Source organism: Emys orbicularis, chromosome 23, assembly GCF_028017835.1.
Source record: "Emys orbicularis isolate rEmyOrb1 chromosome 23, rEmyOrb1.hap1, whole genome shotgun sequence".
NCBI classification, from domain to species: domain Eukaryota; kingdom Metazoa; phylum Chordata; order Testudines; family Emydidae; genus Emys; species Emys orbicularis.
The window spans coordinates 16,799,483-16,809,126 of NC_088705.1; positions in this window are offsets into that span (position 1 = coordinate 16,799,483).

The window sequence follows — 9,644 nt, forward strand, 5'->3', positions numbered from 1 at the left end:
TAGGCCCTTTGTTGGATCTGTTGCTGAGGGCTCTGCAGAGCACCCAACCAGAGTATGGAGGCCTGCTTTCCCCCCCCCCCCCCCCCCCCCCCGTTATGTTGCTGGTGAGACTGTGCACAGCACACAGTCAGGCACACAGAAAATCACCAAGTTCCCCCTTGCCAAGGGCCAAGGCAGGCTCGATTCCCACAGATCATTGCCAAAGGCTTTGTTTAAGCCTCCGTGTAACCCATCTGTGGGAAACTGTTTCACAGTCAGATCGACTGTTTGCTTCAGAAACCCTCCTTGATGTCCCATTGCTCATTTTTATGATGTCACATGGAGTCATCGCTCCTCAGACCACCCCAGACAGGCTTTCCCCCTCCTGGGCTTTGCTGCCCTTCTGCTATTGAAGGCGTGTATCGGAGCCCGCCCCTCCCCCTTAGCTGTAGGGTAGCCAAGTTACAAAGCTTTAGGGTTCCATCCAGCTGTAATTGGCCTGCGAGGCGGAGTGCCAGACACAGCTGTCAGCCAGGGAGATTAAGAGAGGCCTTTGGGGCCTGAACATCAACCCCTCTGTCTAGTCAAACTGCCAGTGGGGGAGGAGTCGCCCAAGCCACCACCCAGCGCCAGGGCCACACTGGTATTTTTAGTCTGTCTGCCCTGCTGGGAGGCTGGCTGCCTGCCGCAGTGGAGCCAGACCCTGCCTGGCTAGATAAGAGGAATCAGGATGCACTTTGGTCTCCCCCAGTCATGCATGAAAATTCTGATTGGGCCAGTTTGCAGGTTAGTGCAAGAGGAGCTAGGAGACAGGATGGTATGTTTATAGAGATATAGATCTTTTTTTGCCCAAGGCCATGCAACCCAGGGGGTATCCGCCAGGGAAGCCAGCTGCTTATCTAACTGTAAGAGTCCATTTCAGGAATGATTGGCTTCCCAGATCATTGCTTTCTGAATGCATGAATGCATTGGCCCTAATGTTAGCTACTCTGGACAAAAGAGCTGAGGGATGGGGTGGGAGGGCTTGGCTGTTCTTGGGTTGGATTCTTATATGCAAGTAATTTATTTGGGAGGGGGAGGGAAGGGGGTTTCTCACGCCTCACTCCTCTCCTTGGAAGCCTGCCCCACTTCTCTGCAAGTACTCCTGCTTCCATGTATTCCCCATCTGTTCTGCACTCCAGCATTAACCCAGATGGCTCGCGTGCTGTGTATTTGGGGGCACGTAGTGATGACTGGGCCCGTTTGTGGTGGGGGAGAACAGGTTGGTTCTACTGCAGATTCTTCCCTGTGAGTTGATTTATTGGAAGGCAGTTTTGCCTAGTAGATAGCGCACTGTACTGGGACTCAGGAACCATGTTCCAGGCTCTGCCATGGGCTTGCTGGGTGACCTTGGACAAGTCGTTCAGTTTCCCCAGCTGTACAATAGGGATAATACTGACCTCCTTGGTAAAGTGCTTTGAGCTCTACTGACAAAAAGCGCTAGGTAAGAGCTAGGGATCATTATTACTACAGAGAAGACGCTTGGCTTCATGAGCTCAGAGGCAGCAGGTAAGTGCAGGGTTCACGTGTGTTTGGGAATCATTTCTGGCATCCAACAGCCTGGGGTTTATGGAGCTTACGCAGGAACGTACCTCAGCTTCAGCATCTGGATGCTCGCTGTGCTCTCCCTATGCCCAGCTCACCTGCACAGCCCCATGCAGGATCCATGCCACAGCAGGCAGTACATGTGGGTCCAGTGATTCAGTCTGGTCCCCCCTTCCCCATGTAGTCCCACTGACACCAGGGAGTCTAGTGAGAGCTAGGGCTATGGTGCAGATCCTCAGAGGTATTTAGCTATATCACTGCCAATGGGACTTAGGCACCTATATATTTTTGCGGATCCAAGCTTATATATGTCAGTCAGGATTGCAGGAGGATTGGACCCTCCGTTAGCCCACTGACACCTGTTATTTTCCTTTGTGGTAGTGCAGGATGGAGAGTTTGTCCGGCTACCCTGCCAGCTCAGTAGATGGAAAAGTCATTTCCCCCTTCAGTTTCACCAGTGCTTAAAAACAGAGACACGGCAGCCAGGGCTGTCTGGAGAAAGCTGCAGCTAAATCCTGGTAATCTCTCAAACCTGGAACCAATTTGGTTTACATGAATCTCCAGAGTGGCTCAAATTAATCGGGTGTCCCACAACATGCCTGACCCCTCAGTCTTTAATTTCTAGACACAGAAACTAGACATTTCCTCCCCTGTGAAGCCAAATGTACCATCAAAATATGAAGACTCCTGGCTAATATTACAGCCCAGGGCCTCTTGGGAAACTTGGTTACCAATCAGCATGAGAAGGAACGGCTGTTATGACATCGTAGGAAGTTCTAAATCAACGCTGCTCGCTGAGACTCTAACCTTTCCTTGGGTCTTTTCAATCACTCAAGTATTAAGGTGACTTGGTGGCTTTCTCCCCCTAACGATTATTGTACCTCCTACAGCCACCTAGCCGCTGACCCCTCAATTCTGCAGAACAAGGCGCTCCTGTATCGTAGACACTGCAACCAAAACACAGCCTCAGCAAACTGTAGGTGAAATGAGGCCTGAAACCTGGCGCGCTTTGTGACCACAGTACTGAATGAGCCGCTCCAGCCAGTGTTCAAGCGTAAGAAAAGGGAGCGAAAGCCAAGACAGGGCAACATTCGAGCTTTCTTCTTTCCGGCATACCTACTGTTCTCTCGCATCACGCACCTCCTGAAGGTGGAGTGCTCTAAAGTCCCATACGTCGTCCTGCTCTAGCATCCCCCCCGCAGGGAAGCTAGGCTCAAACAGACTGAACTGCTAAAGACCCCAACCTCGAAGAAAGGGGATAACCCGGCAGCAGTGGCTGTAGCTGAGCCTCTGACAGAGAGAGACACTGGGGCTCCGTCTCCCCTACACAGCGCTGGCGGGGGCGTGTAATGTACATGTGGCGCCTCGCTGCAGGACATGTAGGCTGCGGTCACACTGCGGCATGTGGCTACACATGTCAGTGAAAACCTCTGACATTGGGGCGGCAGCAGGGAAAAGATTCTGCAGCTTCCCGCTGCCAGAGTCCTTCTCTAGCATGGGGAAAGGCTCCAGCAAGGGGGAGCTGGCAGAGCCTCTCCCCGCTGCCGCGTCTTTCCAGGACAGGGAAGCTCGGCTTCGGCGAGCAGACAGCCATGTAGGGATGTACTTGCATACATCCCCGCCCACTTAAAAGTGTCTGGGCCAGGCTGCCCTCCTCACCAGTGCCACGGCCTATGAGACTTGGAGCAAGTGTAAAGACCTTGGAGAGAGCATTTCGCCCCCTGTCCTCCGCCCCCCCTCCCCGTTCCCTGGCCTCCCTGATTGGTGCCACTGGCTACCGCTAGCAAAGACCATTCATGGCTCGCTCAGTATGAAAAGGTGGGCTGACAGAGACATGAAGGAGTGCAAGAAGGTGCTTGAAGAAATGTGTGTAGAGCTAACCCTCTTGGTTGCAGTGAAAAACTTGGCAGCGTGACCTGAGTGCATCCTAAAGGCTCATGAACCAGAAGGCCAAGCAACAGAATGGAAAATGTATTTAAAAAGAAACCCATAATCACATGATTGTTAAGCCAATCTCATGGTTTTTTGGGGCAGGGGCCTGACTCGTGGTTTTTGAATGCTTCAGGTTGGCCATGCGGTTAGTCCGTGGAGACTCTTCCCATCTTTGGTGGGTATGTGCCTGAGGTAAGCATGTCTGCTTAGCAACACTTCCACCGTGCAAGCAGTGCAGGAGACAAGCAGTGGGGAGAGGAAGGAAGATATTGTGGTTAAGGTGCTGACCTGGGAGTTCTTGGTTACATGCCTTGTTCTATCACTGACTTCCCAAGAATTTTATTAGAATAAGAAAAAGAGTATAATCCCTAAATCAACCATGTGTGTGTCTGCTTTACCGTATAGTTTCTGCCTAGCATTGCCCCTAGCCCCCTTCATGCCTGGTTTCGTACTACAATGTTCAAGAAATAGTACCCATCTCCTTGCACATCTGGACATTTTCAAGGCACAAATTGTGAATGACAAATGTAGCAAGAGACAAGGTAGGTGAGGTAATAGCTTTTATTGGATCAGTGTCTACAAGCTTTCGAGCTACACAGAGTTCTTCTTCAGGTGCGGAAGGAAATCATTGTCTGAGCTAAATAGAAGTTGGGGCAGATGGTTAACCACAAAGGTAATGCATGATGTGGGTGGACAGGTGAGGGTTAGATGGTTTATGCATAAGGGGGTTGAAGTGGGCAATTAAGGGTAGCAGGCAGTGTAGTGTGCGTGTGTTACAAAGTGTTGTAATGAGCCATAAACACCAATGTCCCTGTGGAGTCCATGGTTTTTGGTGTCTAGTTGAGTTATGAATTTAAGTTCCCAGGCTTGCCTTTTGAAGGTGTTGTGCAGGTTTCATTTGAGGACAAGTATTGAAAGATCAGATGTGGAGTGATCGCTCTGTGAAAAGTGTTTGCTCACAGGTAATAGGTTGTTTTTGTCTCTCACCATTTTCCTATGTGAGTTCACTCAAGAACGTAGTGATTGTCCCGTTTCACCCACACAGTTGCTATTGGGGCATTTGATGCACTGTGTTGTGCTAGACACATGTAGGACCCATGGGTCTTGTGTGTTCTGGGGAATACTGGTCATCATAGCAGTGGAGATATGTCTGCAGGGTTTGAATCTGTTGTTCTGGCAGCATCTGGTGCCCCTTTGAGTTGGTGTGTCCAGGTCTGTAATTGTTTAATTATATCCCACATGGGGTCCAGTGTGGAGTAGTAGGTCACATGTTGCAATGCAGTATTGCCAGTTCAAACCCTTTAAGTCATGTCAGACCCCCCAAAATCATGAGATTGGCTTAAAAACCAGGAGATTAAAAATGTGTGGGGTTCTTTGTACTTGCCTTTAGTGTCCTGACATTTTCCAGTTTTTTTTCCACAACAAGAGCTAGACATTGACTATTTTTTAACAAAAGCTGAAATTCTCACATAGTCACCTGACTCCAGGAGCTGGGGCTTTAAGAAAAACACCAAATATCATGAGACTCACCAGCTGACCATATTACAATAGGGAAAATGAATGAGTTTTAGTGACAGCTGCTAGGCACCTTTATAATCAGAATGGAGCTGTGGACCCAGCCCATGGGAAATCCCACCTCAAGGGGTCTGACGGGCAGCAGCCTCATGGCTCCTGATTGGCTCCCCTTCCTATATAAACCCAAGGGCATTCCGTGAAGTGTCTGGGAAATAGTGTGCATCTTCTGTCATTGTTATGGCCGTTCCTGCTCTTGAATGGCTGGCTTCCTCCTTGGCTTGGTTTGGATTTCGCCTTCTGATCCAGACTCTGAAACCTGACTTGGACCCTGATATTGACCCTATGGGTGACAAAGCTGAGATCTGAGGCAGATGAAGGAGGGAATTAGTGAGGATATGAGAGGAAAGGGATGGAGTATCTCCTAGGCTTGTATACAGAGATGTCAATCGGGGCTGAAGAGGACTCAGATTTCAAGGCCACAAAGGACCATTCTGATCATCTTGTCTGATCTCCTGTATAGCACAGGCCAGAGAACTGCCCCAAAACAACCCCTAGAGCAGAGCTTGGAGAAAAACATCCAATCTGGATTTAAAGATGGAGTGATGGAGAATCTACCACCCTCGGTAAGTTGTTCAAATGACTCATTTCTCTCACTGTTAAAACGTATGCCTTATTTCCCATCTGAATTTATCTAGCTTCAGCTTCCAGCCATTGGATCATGTTACACCTTTCTATGCTGGATTGAATAGCCCTTTATCAAATATTTGTTCCCCCTGTAGGTACCTATAGACAGTAATCAAATCACCCCTTAACCTTCTCTTTCTTAAGTTAGATTGAGCTCCTTGAGTCTATCACTACAAGGCAGGTTTTCTAACCCTTTAATCATTCTCGTGACTCTTCTCTGACCCCTCTCCAGTTTATCAACATCCTCTTGAGTTGTGGATACCAGAACTGAACACGGGATTCTAGCAGCGGTCACACCAGTGCCAAATACAGAGGTAAAATAGCCTCTCTACTCCTACTTGATATTCCCCTGCTTATGCATCCAAGGATCACATTAGCCCTTTTGGCCACAGGGTCGCACTGGGAGCTCATGTTCAGCTGATTATCCACCATGACTCCCAAATCTTTTCCAGAGCCCTCCACCTGGTAAGTATGGCTACATTCTTTGTTCCTTGATGTATACATTTACATTTAACTATATTCAAACAGTTTGTGTCCAGCTTACCAAGCAATCCAGATCACTCTGTATCAGGGACCTGTCCTCTTCATTATTTACTCCTCCCCTAATCTTTGTGTTGTCCACAAACTTTATCAGTGATAAAATTATGTTTTCTTTCAGGTCATTGATAAAATGTTAAATAGTGTAAGGCCAAGAACTGATCCCTGCAGGACCCCAATGGAAACACACCTGCTCAATGATGATTCCCTGTTCACAGTTACATTTTGAGATCTATCAGTTAGCCAGTTTTTATATGCATTTAGTATTGCCATATTAACATTGTATTGTTCTAGTTATTTTAATCAGAACGTCATGTGGTACCAAGTCGAAAGCCTTACAGAACTCTAACTACCTCAGCACTGTTACTTTTATCAATCAGACTTGGAATCTCCTCAGAAAACGATATCCATGTTTCATCAGCACTGAGAGACACAGCAGGCAGACAGAATTGTAGGAAAGAGATCCTTGCAGAGCATGCAGAAAGCCCAGAGTTATATGCAGAGAGGCCTGTGTGTGTCTGGTAGCAGCCTTGCCAGAAACTTGCATGGCTGAGACTCGTGATGTCCCACCAAGCCAGGTCCGCCCGATGCTCGGCCTGCTTTTTCCAGTCCCACCCCTCATGCCACAAGGGAGCTATTAAGCAAGAAACGTGTCAAGCTGCTTTGGTGTTAGCAATGGGGCAGGAGAAAATGGGCCAGGCATCAAGAGGGACCTGGCTTGGTGGGACATCACGGCTTGGTGGGACACCAAGGGGCTCAGTTCTGTCTGTGCACTCTGCTGATGGTGGCTCTCAGCCCCTCCTTAACCGTGGTGTATGCAGAGTCCCCAGATGACTCTATTACTGCTTGCACCAGCCCCTGTGCCTGAATCCATCCTGCTGCTGCTGAGAGTGGACAAGCAGCCTCTGTCCGCATCACCACACAAGGAAGTGTCTTCTCCATGGGCAAGTCCAGTCCCACGCAGGGGAGGCAGCCCGTGTATAGAACAGGGGGCAGGAGGGAGCTCCTCTTGCATCTAAACCTCTTCCAAAGGCTAGAGTCGGGAATCAGTTTGGCTGAGTCTCATCTCGCCCATGTCAAGTCGTTCTCCACTCCCCAGAATCCCATTGCTGGCAAGGCCAGCAATGGACCAGGACTGGCACATGGAAGCAGAGCTCTGAGCGTGAGAACCCAGGGCTGGAACACCACGGGGTGCTGCAGGCCAACAGTCAGGGTCTTCAGCGGAGTTCTGTGGGGGGAGTCCAGGACTGGAATAGCAGATCAGGACTGAGGGGCATTGTCAGAGTTGTGGGCAGGGGAAATGCAGGACTGGAACAGCAGGGGGATGCCCAGCAATCCTGACTTGCCGCCGCAGAAATATGTATGAGGGCTGGAATAGGACCAGGGGCCGTGTGTGTTAGGAATTAGTAGCATTGGCATTGCCTTGCTCTAACCATTAGACCACCTTGCCTTCTAATGCATCCCCATTGTTTCTCTTTTCTTTGAATGACTGGATGCTCCCGCCGTCGTCAGTTTTGTAACCGTAACCAGCAGAGTCAGTGGATCATGGTCCCTGTCATGTTAAACTGTATTGCCTGGCCCTGTCACCTGTCCTCGTTTATACCTCGATGCGGGGAAGATTTCTGATGGTACAGGGCTCTGCAATCGTGCAGACTGAGGCAGAATGAGATCCAATGGCTGGAAGTTGCAGATAGAGAAATTCAGCCTGAAAATAAGGTGCAAATTTTTAACAGTGAGAGTAATTAACCCTTGGAGCAACTTGCCAAGGGCGGCAGTGGCTTCTCCATCACTCAGAGTCTTGACGGTTGGATGTCACTCTCTAAAAGAACTTCTGGCTGAGCTAGAGCAGATCTGGGCTCGATGCTGGAACTACAGGGTGAAATATTCTGGCCTTTCCTATGCAGGTCAGACTAGGTGTTAAAATGCTCCTTTCTGGCTTTACAGTCTGTGACGCTCCCATGTGCCAACTGCTGGTAAACGCAGAAGAAAGTTTGAGTATCTCAGGGAACATCTCCACTGCAAAGAGAAAAGACCCAAAAGATCCAGGGCAGGGAGTCTCTTAGCCGGGGTCACCTGACTTGGGCTCACAGGGCTTGTGCTATGGGGCTAAAGGTAGCAGTCTAGATACTCGGGCTGGAGCCAGGGCTCTGAAACCCGGTGGGAGGGAGGGGTCTCAGAGCTTGGGCTCCAGCTCGAGCCTGAACATCTATGCTGATATTTTCATCTTCGTAGCGTGAGCCTCACGAAGCCAAGCCAGTTGAGCCAGGCTCTGAGAATCGCTGCTGCGGTGGGTTTTTTCCAATCTAGATATCCTCAGTGACCACAGCAACAACGTTGACCCTGTTTCAAGCAGGGCTATGTGAGGCCATCCAGCTTGTTTCTCGCAGACACTGTGACCCCTGCAGGGGTGCCGGAAGAATGTGTTTCCGTTAGCCACTCTCGCTGGCCTGATCACAGTAGAGCCTGTTGGGCTCTAGCTAACTCCTTGCTGCCGTTGACCATGCTTGAATCCATAATATGCAGCTTAATCATAGAAGACCATAAAAGACCTCAGGAGGTCATCTAGTCCAACCCCCTGCTCAAAGCAGGGCCAATCCCCAACTAAATCATCCCAGCCAGGGCTTTGTCAGGCCGGGCTTTAAAAACCTCTAAGGAAGGAGATTCCACCACCTCCCTAGGGAACCCATTCCAGTGCTTCACCACACTCCTAGGGAAAAAGTTTTTCCTAATATCCAACCTAGACCTCCCCCACTGCAACTTCAGACCATTGCTCCTTGTTCTGTTACAAGTTCTGTTACAACAACTGAGAAGATGCTTCCGTTTAGGCATGAGTATGGATGTGCCTGCGTGTGCATGTGCAGCTGGGTGTGCACAGTTGTGTGTGTGTGTGTGTACATCTCAGCTCTGTGGGTATGTGCACGTGTCTCTTGGTTCGGGGGCAGGTGGTGTATCCTCACCAGATGGAGGGTTCATTTGCCTTTCAGCAGTCGGTAGCTAGTTCAATACGTCCAGCCTTATGGCCAGGTGCCCAGGTGCCACCCTCTGCTAATCGACAGAGCAGGTAGAGCACAGGCAGAGCAAGCCTGCTCCCCACACACCAGCAGGGAGTGTTTGTGTTAGCGCTCGCTGCCTGGCATGCCCACACATCTCGCTAGCACATAGGAACTGTGAGCTCTTGATGACTGAGATGCAGCAAAGCTCCATCCTGACAGCTCAGCTCAGTCAGTGAGCGCCACCTGCTGGAGCTCTGCAGTCATGCTGACCAAATTAAATGTCCATGGGAACTGTAGCACCGTAACAGCTGTTTGCTAGGAAATCAGCTGATAAATAACAGCAGTGTTTTCCCCAAGACATTTGCCCAGGGGTAGCCTTAAAGACCCTGCTCATTTGCCACCTCCATATTTATTCCTTTT